The 16,123-nt window shown below is 35.2% G+C and overlaps 1 non-coding gene and 1 pseudogene across 1 annotated transcript; both read left to right on the top strand.

Moving 5' to 3' along the window:
* The first annotated feature begins 285 nt into the window (after window positions 1–285).
* Window positions 286–404, top strand: LOC116847262. Its single transcript, XR_004378727.1, has one exon. It is a non-coding gene; the product is annotated as a 5S ribosomal RNA (ribosomal RNA).
* A 284-nt stretch (window positions 405–688) lies between these two features.
* On the top strand, window positions 689–806 carry LOC116847258 (annotated as a pseudogene).
* Window positions 807–16,123: the final 15,317 nt, after the last annotated feature.

Genomic DNA, 16,123 nt, shown 5'->3' with positions numbered 1-16,123 from the left:
TGCATTATAATCGTGTTATAAAATACTTTTGTTTGTGGGAGTTTAAGCGATATATAACATATTAATATCATCGATCAAATAATCTAATTAAAAAAACAAAAATGTTGAAAGCATCGGTTCTCGTCTGATCACTGAAGTTAAGTTCCCTTTTCTTTTACTTTCCTCTTTTTTAAGATTAGGCATCGTTATTTCACAGCCATGCTATTATTTAGATTACATGAGCAATAAAAATTTTGTAGATATGTGTCGAAAAGATTTCTCAGTAGCTCAAGAGTGCAGGCAAATGTCAACGGTCATACCCCGTTGAAAGTACCAGTTCTCGTCTGATCACTGAAGTCAAGCAACGTTGGGCACGGTTAGTACTTAGATGGGTGACCGCTTGGGAATACCGTGTACTGTTGGCATAATTTTTTTTATTTTTGATCACTTCTCTAGCATTTCCTTTAATATTGCCATACATTTATTCAGCGCATACAGTCAATAGAAATTTTATAGTTGCATCATATTTTTCAAGTACTTATGTAAATAAAAAAATAATAGTGAGGAGGGTCATTTCTTTTTTCTTTCATTTTTCTCTTTCTTTTAATTGTTGTTTCACAACCACGTTATTATTTGAATTATATGAGCAACAAAAGTTTTGTAGTATGTGTCGAGGAAATATCTCAGTAATTCAAAAACACTGACAAGTGTCAACGGTCATACCCCGTTGAAAGTACCAGTTTTCGTCTGATCACTGAAGTCAAGCAACGTTGGGCACGGTTAGATACTTAGATGGGACCGCTTGGAAATACCGTATACTGTTGGCATAATTTTTTTTCTTTTTTTTATAATTTTTCAAACGTCGTTTATAATTGTTATAAATGTATTTATTGTACATAATAATATATTTTTACAGCTACATGGTATTGTTCAAATAATTATTTAATGGTTAAAGAAATAATGGTGAGAAGAATCACTTTTCTTTTTTTCATTTTCTTCTTTTTTAAAATTATGCATCGTTATTTCACAACTATATTATTAGTTGGATTATATGAGCAATAGAAATTTTGTAAATATATATCTAGAAAATTTCTCAATAATTCAAGAAGATTAACAAGCGTCGACGGTTATACCACGGCTATACGATTGAAAGCACTTTTTCCCATTTCTTCATTATTTTTAATTTAATAACCTTTATTTTAGTAACCAAGATCGGTGATATAATTCGGAGTGGATGTAATGGGATCTATCCATTGAAATCAATTAGAGTACTATAACTTACTTATACACATAAGAAAGTTATACAGAGATGATATTACATTTATTATATGATTTGTATGTGAATGCCATTCGGTTTAATTATTTTATAATTTATTTATTTGAATATGATTCCGTTACGTATTGAGTTTTTGTATTTTTGAATTATTTTATATTCTGGATTATAAATAAATAAAAGAGAAAAAGAAGAACATTGAAACGTTCTTGTCTGATCACTGAAATCAAGCAACATTGAGCACGATCAGTATTTAGATGGATCGCTTGGAAACGTGTATTGTTACAAACGAAACTAATTACTTGATACAAACGGATACAAGTAAAGTACAAACTAAATATAATCGCAATTTTTGTTTTTGTTAAAGTCAGGTGTCAAATCCAGACAGATGCTCTGAAAAAGTTAATTTTTCGACTCATGTTTCTTTACTTCATGTTTATGTAAATATCTTTTGCTCAGTCCGATATGGATACTATAAATCCTTGAATTCATGAATCCTTTTGTAAACACTCTGTATATAAATACATTCCCTTGGCTTTGTTCGAGAAAACTGATCGCTCTAGATCGAGCGCTTTGAAACTTACCTCGTATGAATTGATTTTTCACGGTTACGAATCTCACATTTATACCCGGCCGGGATACAGTCTCGCGTGCCAGAAAATTGATTTGCTTGTCAGCCGCTGCGTGTTTTTAAGCAACGGATGATTTTGTTATACTTTGCCAGTGAAATCGTAACTCGGGTCACGCTTTGTTTTTTACCTGTTGCGAGCCGAGCAACATGCGGACAGATGGACGGAGAGAGCAGAAGAACGGGGCTAGCGAGCTGGCTAATTATCCTACGTTGTTGCATTCGTACATGTTGTTTTTTCGAAACTGGCTGATTGTAACCGCCAACGCCGCTACCAGCGCGTTGCTGCATGAACGGAGTTCGATACACATACCTCATAGCGACTCCTTTTGTTCCGATATATTGTGTATTGATATGTGCACGAGCACGTACGCGCGACTGTACGTGTGTATGAATGAAAGCGAGGTGCGCAGCACGAGATTGTGCCGCGAGCGAGCGAGAGTGAAGCCGCCATACGTGACGTAAGAATGCCAGGTGTACATGCACAAAAAAGATTAATAGGAGTTAAGATGTAATAGCCGTGGCAGCTAAGATGTTTCTTTGAAATAGGGACAGCTAATGTCGTTGCTACTGAAGCTCGATTTACTAGCTACTTGAATCTAATGCTACTACAGCGAAAAACATTTGCTGTCAGAAACAAATGACGTGTCAGTACACGTGTATATTATAAGATACACGAAAAATATGTTGTTGTGTCAACAGGATTAGTCTAATTGAAATAAATCTTTTTTATTCAATAGCAATACTATTGAAACAAATACGCCATATTATTGTTTTAATAAATCGTATATTTACTTCAATGAATACAGTGGTATAGAAAGCCTTCATTAAATTAATCGTACATGTATTTCCTTCAATCAAAGAATTATTTATTTTGATTACATATGCAGTTAATAATTTTTTAATATATAATAATCGAATAAATACAATTTGTGTTCCAACCAAATCTGCTGTTTATTGTTACATTGCACGAAATGAAAATTTAAAGTGCAATCAATTTTATCAGAGTAATACGATTATTTTGTTGATTTATATATATATATTTTTTATCTATAAAATATTGCTGTAATTATTTTTGTAAAATATACTTAAACTACATTCATTTACTATTCAGGCAATTTGAAATGCTATTAATTTTTGATTAATTCTTTAACACTTTAAATAGTTGTTTGAATAATACGGTGCAACTATAAAATTTTTATTGATTGTATGCGCTGAATAAATTTATAGCAGTAATAAAGGAAATGCTAGAGAAGTGATAAAAAATAAAAGAAAAATTATGTCACACACACACACATACATATACAAACAGTACACAATGTTCCCAAGCGGTTATCCATCTAAGTACTGACCGTGTCCAACGTTACTTGACTTCAGTAATCAGACGAAAACTGGTGCTTTCAACGCGGTTGACCATTGACACTTGCCAGTCTTCTTAAGAATTACTGAGAAACTTATTTGTCACACAGCTACAAAATTTTTATTGATTCACGTGCACAATCAAAATATAATCATCAATGGTTTTTTTCTACAGCATTGTTTTCCGTGTAGGAATGATTATCATTGTCTTACTTATCTGAAATTACTAACATGCGTTTTTAAACTCAGCTAGGACTCAGTTAGGACTCAGTTAGGAATCTTTAGTTCATTTTGAATTTATTTTATCTGTAACAGGTAACTCTTTGCAATAACAACAAAATGTTTAGAATTTTAACTAACAAGGAAACCATCAAGAATGTTTCTCATCAATTTTTGAGTTTTGGATATGTTGATAGAGAAGAAAAAAGAAATATGTTTCTTTTATGTGCTCATCTAAACACTTAGAGATTACAATAATACTTTGAAGACAATTCGAATACTTTAAGAAAATTTTATTAAAGCCACGAATTAGTGAAAAAATATTTCATATGAAAGTTTTGCGATATTTTATACTCTACAATGATATATATTTAATTTCTTTGAAAAATATTAAATTTCTTAAATTTTGAGTTATCGATTCCGAAAAGTTATCTTAAACACGACTATGACAATGAGAAGAAAAAATCATTAAAATCATTAAAATAGACTTGAAAAATGATAACAAACTTTTGAATATATATTGAATAATTTCAATAAAATATTCGAAAGAGCAATAATTATTCACAATATTGGCATAGCCTTGATCACAAAAAGAAGGAAAAGCGTCAGAATTCAATGCCGTAGGGACATGGATAAGGAAATTTAAACTTATACAAAATATTGTGTTTTTAATTTTCTTTGTTTTAATCTTTTATTTATTCGTAAAAAAATGTTAAAGTTTGCAAAATTAATAAGAAATAAGTAGGGGTAAAATTGAAAAGTTTGACAATTTTGACAAATCTTACATAATTGTGAATAGTGCCATAAAATATTTGCATATATATATAAGATATTTTTTTATATATCTTATAATTTCACAATGATGTTCGTTGGAAATTACATATTTGAATTATCTTTGAGGGGTGATTCCCTAAGCGTACAGACAATCATATTAAATAAACATTCGTCTTTTATTTTTTGCTGATAAAATATTCAAAGCTTATAAAAATTAATAAGGAACACTTTCGAAGGTCTCTTTGTTAGTTTAAATCAGCTGATAGAATTGAGTTTTGTCTTTTTACGTATAGGAATTCGTGTAATGTCGACGTGATAAATCGGGAATGCGTGCCGAATTCAAAGCGCGACAACTACGAGCTCATGAAACGCGACGTAGTGACGTAAGCGATCAGAGTTCGACGAACGCGAAATATTTACGACGAGCCGCTGCCATTCGGAAATCGTGGCAGTTAATTCCTCTCACGTCTCGTGGTTCGCACGACCAGAGGAAAGATGTTTAGATACCGACGGTGAAATTAGGCTAGGGGCGAAACGCGATAAAATCGCAAACTGACCTACATCTGCGACGTCCGCCGAGACGGCTCTTAATGAAGACATTAAAATTAAAAACGTCCGCCATTGTCCCCGAAGTCGACCGCGTTCCAATTTCGAACTCTTCTCTCTTCTTCTCTCGCTTTTGCTCGCGGACGCTCTGTTTGCACCCTGGAATTGCGCAAAGCACATTCTTGGCTCGCTTACTCGCCGAAAGTGCGTCCTTACCGATCGTTCCTAATCTTCTAATTTGCCGGAAATTACGGGATCCGCTCCGCGTAACGCTCCGTACGTACATAGAAAACTTTCATGGTTAGCACATTCTCTATAGTTAGAGAGAAAATTTGTGTTTTCAAGTTCAATGGAATGCATTAAAAGTTGCTGTTATTATATGCCTATCAATACAGATACATACAATACACACTCTCTATACAGTTCCTACATAATTTTTACGATACATAAAGTTAGTATATTCTCATATACAGGATATCCGGTAACTCACGGAGAAGCCGCGGTATACAGGTAGATTAGATTAAACAAAAAATAAAAAATTTCTTTTACCATTTTGCAAACTACCACATAAAATTTTGAATTATTAATTAAAGATTTGTGAATGATCACGCGTCATATGGCAAATGAGTTGTGATGGCGACTTCTGCCTCTGTATGCTTGTATATTAGATAGAAAACAGAACAAAAATGTCTATTTTCCAAATGGCATGTTTAGTTATTAATTAAAAAAAGATTGATGTACAGTTATGCACATTAATGTATTGATTTTCTTTAATTAATAACTAAATATCTACGTGATCATTTGAAAAATGATAGAGAAAGAGAGAAAGAGAGAGAGAGAGAGGACTTTTTTGTTCAATTTGACCTAATATATAAGTATACAATGGCAGACGTCGCTATGACAACTCATTTACCGTATGGCGTGTGATGTTTCACGAATCTTCTTTGAGATTAATAACTCAAAATTTTATGTAGTTGTTCACACAATAGTAGAAGAATTTTTTGTTCTATACGAAACATTTATATAATTGCCTTAATCGAAGGAATATTGCTGTCTCTCTGTTTTGGTCTACAGAACAAGTACTATGGTTGAGAGATCGTAGGTATGGTAGGGTTTAGTTACGCCATACAATACACTGAGAGTACCACTCAAACATGTAAGAACAGGCAGCAAAGAAGACCAGTATATCACTTCTAGAGCGGTACAACTATTTTGTATGAATGGTCGAAAAAAAAACAATATTTTGTTGTGGTAACTATAGTTAGGCAAGTAATAATGTTTTCTCCATGTATTATTCATGGTATTTGACGCGTGAGATGTACAAAATCACTTGGATACGAGGACTCCTGAGCCTATATTCTTAAAATAGTTACGTATAGTTAGTACACTGAGAGAAAAATGTATGATATTTGGAACTATAATGGCATAGTAAAAATATTATAGTTAGGAGTATAATTTTTATAGTAAATGATACCATAATATTTGTAATATTTACAATATAAGTATAGTATAACTGACCCGTGTAAAATTTTTACCAAGAATTATAATTATTTGAAATAAAAAATATGGTAAGGTGGCAAATATTGAATGGTAAGAGAAATTAACTATTTTATATAGTCAATACAATTGGAATATTTGGCAAATATAGGTACATGTAACTATATTCCCAAAAGGTGTTTTACCATATATATAGAGTAATAAGATGGTGACTATAAATCTGTGTTCATTCTACTATATCTTCATGTTTAGATGAACTATAAATATATGTTTGAGGCCAAAACGAACTATAAAATATAGTGAGATTATAATTATTCCAACTATTTTTTTCTCTCAGTGTATAACTATATATATATATATAAATATATAAATATATAAATATATATATATATATATATAATATTATATATATAATAATAAGTTTTATTGCGCATATAATCGTATCGTAACTGGCATTTTGCAAACAATCGTATAAAATTTCGAGATATTAGAAAAAGAAGATTGGCGATTCAGAGCGCGTTTCAGCCTTTTAGATGAAATCTCGCGCTAATAAATCTCATTCCACAACGTCGCACGTCCTGGTTTCCCAATCTCCTTTTTTAACATTTCAAAATTTCACGTTGGTTGTTTGCAAAATGCATAAGGGTCTTTATGTTTAAGTTGATCTCTATCTTAAGTTGAAGCTCTATCTTCTACGTAGTTTTGTATATTTTGCGTCAGACACATTGCATACACATACCATACTTATATACGTACATACCGGTCGATCACCGTGTCGCCGGGCGTCGACGCAATTAAGTTCTTACGGCGCGATCTTACGTGACAAGAAAAAAGAAAAAGAAAAACGAAATCTCGTTGAGGGGAAAGCTCTTTGTCAGATTGATCGAGCTCTCGTACAACGGATGTGTCGTGATTCATTAACTGGGCGGCGTGAGGTTAGCCGGTGAGGAATGTCGAGCAATCATGCAGTCACCGATCGTAGTCCGCGCATTAAGCGTCGAGAAATGACTCAGTCATTCGATAATGATTAGCGTCACTTGTATACTTGGATATTCCGACAGCATAATTTCTAATGGCAGAGGTAACACTAGTATTGTTAGCGCGAAGGGGCTTCCGTAATCATTTGTATTTAATACGGAAGAAAAGAATTTGCTGCAGCAACAAACTAATTTGCTATATATGAACAGTTAAACATAATTCGTTGTATTAGCTAATTTTTCTTTGCTGTAGGAACCTATTTCTATTGCTATGATAATAAGAAAATGTTCTCCTACAGTAAGAAAAGTGACTAACGCAGCAAATTTCCTACAGGTGGACAACTAAACATAATTTACTGCTTTAACTACTTTTTTTGTTGCAGAATCAGATTTTCTTATCCTAGCAAGAAAATTGACTCCTGCAGCAAAAAAAAAGTGACTAACACAGCAAATTATGTATAGTTGTCCATATGTAGCAAATCTTTCTTTTTCGTGAAGCTTTGTAGAAGAGATTGACACCAGATGGTACATTTTTAGAAAGTCGAAGTTATAACTTCTCAGAGACAACCAATTGTACTGATTAACTGTACAAACACAATAGAGACAATTTTCCTCTATGTTTTTATATCCGCAACAATCCTGTAAACCATATATTGTCTTCTGTAATAACATTGAGAAAAAAAATTTAAAAATTAACAAATATTTATTAGGTCAGTACTATTAACATATTTAAATCAAAATTTTCTTCATTTAAAGTATTGTTTACTTAAACCGAATAAACAATATTTGTTTTAAATGAAAAGAATTTTGATTTAAGTAAATATTTTAATGTTACTCACCTAATATAAATATTTATTAATTTTTAGATATTTTTTTCTCAGTGCGTAAGTGCGAATATGCAGTTGTGAATACCGTAAGACCATATCGGTTTCATAATGCATTTATACAGGTTAAAAAAAAAAGTATTCCAAAGTTATAGAGTAGATACACAGTACTTATTATACTGAGTGAAAAGTGTCTATTAAACATGGCTTGAAAAGTTAACCCTTTCAGAGTTATAAATATTTTTTCGATTTTTTTGATAACGCAAGTTATTTGTGTGCTTCCATTAATCGCGCATGATCAATAAACGAACGACCATCTTACCATATTATTTGATTATTAATAATAATTGACTGTTTATAATGAGTGTTCTACGTGTTTTCCTTCCGTTTCTATACACACTTGGCAACCTCGGATTACAAAATTCCGAATTCTTTTAAAAATTTCTAATCTTCTTCGAATCTGATCAGCTGCATCTTGAATTCATCGATCTAATTTTTGTACATTACTTATGGGTGAAAAATAAACTAAGCTTTTCATGTATCCCTATAAAAAGAAATTCAATCGATTTAAGTCAGGAGATTGAGGAGGCTATGCAACTGGCCCGTTCAATCCATCTTTCGGAAGGGAGATACGAGAAACAATTTTTGTAAACATCACAATAATAATAAGAGTAAGATATCTACTCTAAGTTTGTAAGTTTGGAATATTTTTTTTTTACACTTTTATATAACACCTTTTTATAATACTTTTTATATAAGGAGTTTATTTTTTAGTGATAGCTGCGACTTGCGTAACCAATAAGCCATCTTAAGAAGTAGATATCCAAGTTGTTTCTTCTTAAAGAAATCTCAAGGCAACATATTTGCATACAATATATTCATATTTCAGGCATTTATATGACAGCGGCGGAAAAATTTCAAACACTGCACTGTCTCCCTGCTATAAGAAGAGACGAAACGAGAAAATTATCTATCAGAAAATAAAGTTTTAATCACGCGGTTAAAATGCCAACGATTATCTCGTAACTGGCCGGCGGGCATAAAATTGATGCTCGACGCGCGACCTGAAAATCACGAGGGTTTACGATCACGAAGAGCGTCGCTTGTTGCCCACTATGCGTGCGGCAACGCGGATTTAATGAAGCATTATCTCGCGCGATAAAGGCGTCTGTGATATCGCTTCGCCTTTCCACGCGGCACGCATTCCCGCGTGGGTCGCGGCGAAAGAACGATCGGCCGGACGCGCGCGCGCGTACAAAACGAAGGTGAATGCGCGCGGCCATAAAGTCCGTGGTCGTCGTGAGAAATTTCGCGGATTAAGTCGCATGCAGTAGCAAGCGTGCGTTAGAGGATGCGATGTTTGTTTACACAACGAATTTATTTTATGAAACGCAACTTTTATATAAAGTTGGCAGAAAATATTATGCATTTACGTCATGTGCGACATTATTAAAATTTATTTATAAGTATACTTTTTAATTAAATTAACTATATAATACTCTTATAATAATAATAATAAATATAATAATAATACTTTTAAATCAAATTAACAAGTAAAATATATTCATGTTAAACTTGGTAACATATATATGTATAAGCTATGTTTTATTTCCTTCAATAAATTTGTCTTCTTTATAACCATTTCATTTTAAATTCTAATGTTGAACATAAAAATCTTTTATATAAATAGAAAAGAAAGACTATTGGACAATATTGTGAATAAAAGAATTATCCAATATTATTTTTCACACATTATATATATTGTTTTCAATAATTACTAGTAAGTATGCCACGAGAATGGCTTTGTGGACATGAGGAAGCCTTATAATAATAATAATAAGCCTTAAAATAATAATAATAATAATAATAATAATATTAAGCCTTAAAATAATAATATTGTAGATATATCGACAGAACTAGTCGATGTTTCTTATACAATTCCTATACAATCGTTAAAATCAAGCGACCCAATCGTGGTAGTATGGATGACTGTATCATAAAATGATAGAGTATTTAGTAATTCAAAATAAAAAGACAAATAATGCGAAAAGACGTGACGTTTCTAAAAATTATTTAAACAAAATTACCGAACACTTTTGTAAAATAAGAAAATTAAATAATAAGAAACAATTGTCTTACTTTCTTATTCAATTTTCCACGTGCCAAACAACAAAATTATTTAAGAAGCCAAATACTCGTACTTCATTGGTTGAAACATTAGTTTCTTCGAGTCATTTCAATAATCAAATTTGTTTGGAGATTCAATAAAATTTGTGAAATTTAAAAAAATCTTTTTCTTTGTGTACTTTGGAACTTTTATTATTCCTATTTAAAGAGAAAACAACAAAAGTTTCTAAAGTTAGTTATGTGCTCAAGTGTTAATACTTTTATCTTACGACGCATATTTGAGACGCGTTTTAGTTCCGAAACGACTCGTGTTTCGTTCCGTAGGAATGCGCATGTGGGGAACCAAATGTGTGCACGTATGTATGTGTGAATTCACGAAAATGTAATACGACACGATACTACGCAATGCAACACGCCACGCAGCGTTTATCGTTAGCACAATATTCGCTTTGAGCGAAGCAGTGTGTCAAAGTGCATTTATTTATTTAACGGATATGGATACGCGCGAGGAATCCGCGGTTTTCTGCGCAATAAAATGATCGAACCGCTTGATTGTACGCGATCGGTTTTCATGGGCTTGGAACGGGACCGCGTAAGAGTTATCGTATCGTTTGCGCGATTCCGCCGTTTTTGTTCGCCCACCGTAACAAAATGTTGCGCGCGTCACGTGCTAAAATTATCGATTATTAACTTGTCGCTTTGTCATGATATTTAGCAAGAGATATCGCTTAACAAATTATCTCATCAAACTTCATTCCGCCAGTTTCTCTTAGCGTTTTAGCTGTCTACACATAGGAAACATCTTAGAACTTATATAATCGAGGTCTGGGTTTGATTTAAAAAAATCATAATCTCTGGTTCAGTAATTTGCGCAGGATCAGGTCAGAAGTGTAACTTGATATTTGATGCCTCAGCAATATAGATAAATGCTGAATTTGACTTTCGGCTGATAGCCACTTTTGTGAATTTTTTTTCAACGTTCCGTGAACATTCATTTCATCAGGGGAATATAATGTTTCAAACATGCAATTCTAAGGTCGCCTAAAAACGCCTCTCAAATGAGATACTCAGATTTTATTTCAGAATTAGATGAGTTTTTTAGTTGAACTGCGATTATAGATATAATATTGCATATATGATATAACTCAATTAAAAAAAAAATTGATCTAATTTTGAATAAAAATGAGAGAATTTTACATGAAACAAACTTTAAGTAACGACTATTAATACAGGCCTAAATGGAATACCTAAACCTATTCATTTTCTGCAAGGTTATTTCAAAAATTTTTCTTGATTTTTATTTTACATTAGAATTTAACAAAATATGAAACATTTCGAAAAAAAAAGTGATAAAGATGACAACTAAAGTTAGGAATGAAAGAGCAAAAGACAAATGAGATATATGTTAATAATACAGAATTGCATTGTGATGAGAATACATCAGACTATTCTGATTTGAATGAAAACTGTCATAATAGCTCGGGCTCAGGACTTGATGAAATAATATAATTACAAGAAAATGGTAAGAGGAGACCATAGATTGATAGTTGTGAACGATATCACTTAAAAAAGGAAAAACTTGGAAATATAATATAAATATATATGCACCACAAAGTTTACTAGGTCAAACCTGCCCATTTGAGCAGCCAACTTGATTATTAATCAATTGAGTAATTCTGTATCCATTTTCTGTTCTGTTTTTGTGCAGTAAATGAGTTTAGATTTTGTATGCAGTAACTAGGAAAGCGTTAGGGGAGACCAGAGCTAGATGCTTTATATTTTAGAATTTCGAAGTTATAACTTCTCACTAATTGTTGTGACAGATTGTATAAACATGATACAGACAATCTTCTTTGTATTAATGCTCACCAGGACCATCTTAACCGTATATTTTGTTTTGTAATAACCAAAATATGAACGTGCAGTAACATAGCCATCTTGCTCTGGTACTGGATTCAGTTGTCAGTAGTACAGTATAAGTAGAACACGTATAAAATATATATCCTGATTAGTAGTAGCTCCAGAGTTTCTGCGAGAGAACAAGAGAAGGTCTTCAACTGCGGTTCCACTGCCGGTCTTTAATTATGGGCCATATTTACCTCGTCCGCTAATATGTTCTATTTCAATCATTTTATGAATAAAGATTGCATTTATTATACAGAAACAGTGTATATCATACATTTGCAAGAAATTTTATTCTAGGTAGTAACACATCATTTAATTTTATTTTAATTTATGGAGAATATTGATACAAAATTCCGAGAGGGACTCGAAAATTTACTTTGCTATTTCACAAAAAATTGCAGAGGAGACTCTGGTACATCCTATACGTCTTAAAAAATTGTCTATTAGTTTTAGTCCTTGTATGACTTCGAAAACATACGACCAATAAACAACGCACGGATTACCTTATTAAAATCGGTTATATAGAAACGAGAAATCAAATGTTAAGTTTAGATAGAGAGTTTATTTTGTGTCTCGAATTTTACGCGAATCTTATTTTTTCGAATGTACTCATAATCGTTATTGTGTCAGTGTACAATAAATTTATTGGACATCGTTGTTAAATCTATATAATTAATTCTCCCGGATACTTCACGGAGAAAATGTTTGCTTGTAATGAATGAACTAACGCGTTTTGATTGAAGGGAACGTAATTTCTTGCTCTTAGAATCAAATTTGGATTATAAGAGCCGCAGAAATTCTGTTTTTTTTTTTTTATCAAAACGCGTTGATACGTTTATTAAAAAAACTGAACTTCTCATTAGTACAATCAAATCTTTTTCTCCCCATTCCAACTACGCGACGGTTTTGGACTTTTCTCCTTTCGGTAACTTCGGCGCGTTTTTGCCTTTTCGGTATCGTGCGACGTCCCGCGAGATCTATTTATCCCACCTCGACATCGGTTACGTGATATTTGTCCATTGACGTTTCGTAACGTTTCTTATGCCGCCTCATTAGCTCTGCCTCGCGATATTCGCGCTTCATTAGCGCCGGCCGTTTCGCGATCGTTCTCGCTCGGGTCTCCGACAATACGAGTTTCCGCGTCGGCACATTAATTAAAACATATCTACGCGATTTACACCTCGTTAATTTCATCGCCCCCCGCGACTCTCCGGTATCCACGGCAAGATCAGATCGGCTCGGTCGGTCAACGGTCACAGGCGTGGTAGCCCGCGAGGCTAATTACGCTAATAGGCTTTGTATGCCGCTCGCTGCCGCGACTTCTTCTCGCTGCCCTTTAAATCTCGTCGATTCACGAATCACCGCCTTAAAAGGCAATCCCGCCCTTCTTTCCGCCTCCTTCTCTTCCTTCTCTTCCTCCTTCTTCTCTTCCTCTTTCCTTTCTCGTCTCGTCGCTGCCGTCTGCCCCATGCAAATTTGCAGTGCGGACGAACGTGCCCGTTCCCTCTAACTATGCCGCCAATTAAAACGCTCCTTTCCGAGCTCGGTAGTAACGCGAGCTCGATATTCGGCGTGGGTATATACGGGGTGTGCGTATAATACGAAGACCGCATCGAGCGAGGAGGCGAGAATTTCTCGAGTACAAATACCTTCCAAAGGCATACATACCTTCCTTTGAAATTTAATCGAACATTTGGATTTCCGGGTACACGCTCTTTTGCCTTGGAAATAATTTAAAGTAGTAGATAGATCTGATGAGATGTATAGAGAGGTCTATTGCGCCTCAAACGAAACTATCGACGGAAAAAAAGAGAAAAAAGAACAAATTCGATCATTTTCGCGTGATTCCACGTGTTCGTTATATAATCACGTTAAATGCCGTGAAAACGATCGCCGGTGACTAGCACTATGGTATTATTGCGTTTCATCAAATTACGCACAAAGCGTAATTAATTGCATTTGAAAAATCAGTCGTACGGCCAATAACGAGCCAGTAGTGATAAAAGAATTCGATCGTCAGTTAAGCTTTTGTACAATCAACGGAGATCAACGCGGCGGTCAACGCGTTGGAAATGGAAAAAAGTCGTGGTGCTTGTAAAATTTAAGTGGAGTCTCGATGAAATCCCTCAGATACTCGCGACATTGCTACATTTTATGAACAAAGTTGACAGGAATTCTGCACACGCGCGCGCGGGCACATTTTACGATGTGTCTGTACATCCTTTGTGCGCGAAACTTTTCAGTATTTTCCGATACGTGGCGGAGGGAGTGCGGTGGTATGCGGAGATGCACGATACTAATACGCGAGTCGCATAGTTCACATATTCATGCACACATCTGTCCCACCTCCCGGCCTCACCCGCCATTTCCACGAGGATAGGCAATGAAAAGCCTTTTTCCTCGGCTTCCACTTCAAAGTATCGTCTAAACGACGAAATCATACGCCACTCCTGCCCCTCCCTCCCTCCCTCCCTCCCACTCTCTCTTTCTGTCGCTCATTTCCCCATTGAACGGACGCGCGTCTCTCGCCCCGTGTTTACTACCGCGATTTTATCTCGCGACGACGTTCCGTAGTTCTCCGTGCGCAAATAAGGCTCGCGCGCGCTGCACAAATAGAAGAAATTCGGCCGCGTAATGAAGAGAGACGCGTTTGAGAAAACCACGAACGGTCACGGTAAAATACGCGGGGACGTTCCGTTTATTTATTTAAAACGAGCTTTCCCTTCGCGAATCGAAAATCTATACGCGCCACAATCTATACCCGTGGTCACAATACTGTTTACGCGTCTCGTTGCTGTTTACGCAAACACCAACAGCAGCTAGTGCAATTCAAATAAATATTTTCTCCGCGCGGCATCTTGAGAAATAGCGGCACGAGCCGGCCCGATAATGCAACGCACCAATTGCAAGCAGATAATTGCGCGGCATGAATTACAACGAGAATCCAATTAAAGCTCTTAAATTATCGTTAATCCTAATGTAATATCAATTACACTTACGGTTGCGCGCTGCAGACTGTCTCTTCCCCTCCCCCCCCCCTCTCTCTCTCTCTCGCTCTCTCCGGTCGAGGCGTGGTAGGAGATACGATCGCAATTAATGGGGAACTGTGAGTTTACGTCTCGTGAAGACGGGGCTCCATTCGGCAAAGGGTAAACTTATTAAGTGTTATGCACTCGTGCGTGCGCGCGTGTACGCGGGGAAAACGTCGCCTTTAATGAATGCATACGGCGACGGCGGCGGTAACAGCAACAGCGGGCATAAACGCGTACGATGAATTTATATGAGCCGCGGTGTGATTCGAGTAACTCTCTTGCGCACGCAGCTGAGAACGGGGCCGCGTGTGAATTTAATATTTTCGATCTCGTCGTTCCGAAACTTCATAAATAATTCCGCTGAATAATTCAAACGCGAGAGACGAGAGCGACGCGACGCGAAGTTAACCGGCCGAGGAGAGTGTATGTATGTAGGTACGTAGGTACGTGCGTGCATGCGAACCGCAAGAGCAATGCGTAGGCGTGCTGAACGAAAGTGAGGCCCACGCTGTTGTCGCTCACGCTGAAACACCAGAACACGTCGTACCGTGATCGATCCCTTCCTCCTACCGTCGCTGCTCAATGCCATTTTTCCAGTACCTACGCGGCCAAACGTCGGTCTCGAGGTCTGTCTCGTGGCGAGTTCCTCGCGCACCTTGTTAAACTCGTGTTTCACTCGTTGTTGTCGCGTTCGATTTTCGCCGAGTTCCCTCAACGAGAAATGATGGGAGCTACTCCAGTTAGTCGTAAATTATTTAAATGGCGATTAACACGTAGAGTGCCGGGCTTTTCTACATTATGATATAATCGTGTCTCATTACATATTCTCTCTCATCTATAAACTAGAATAACACGAAAACGATTGTGGGATATTTTTTTTTCAAATCAATATTACTATATTGTAAATGCATATTTCAATTTTATAATATCGTAGAAACATCAAGAGATATGTTACCTATAAGTTTCAATAAAAAAAGGAGTAT

This window comes from Odontomachus brunneus, unplaced genomic scaffold, assembly GCF_010583005.1.
Source record: "Odontomachus brunneus isolate Ranch 3 - 2012 unplaced genomic scaffold, Obru_v1 Obru_scaffold_075, whole genome shotgun sequence".
Classification (NCBI taxonomy): domain Eukaryota; kingdom Metazoa; phylum Arthropoda; class Insecta; order Hymenoptera; family Formicidae; genus Odontomachus; species Odontomachus brunneus.
This window is presented reverse-complemented; position numbering and strand designations above follow the sequence as displayed.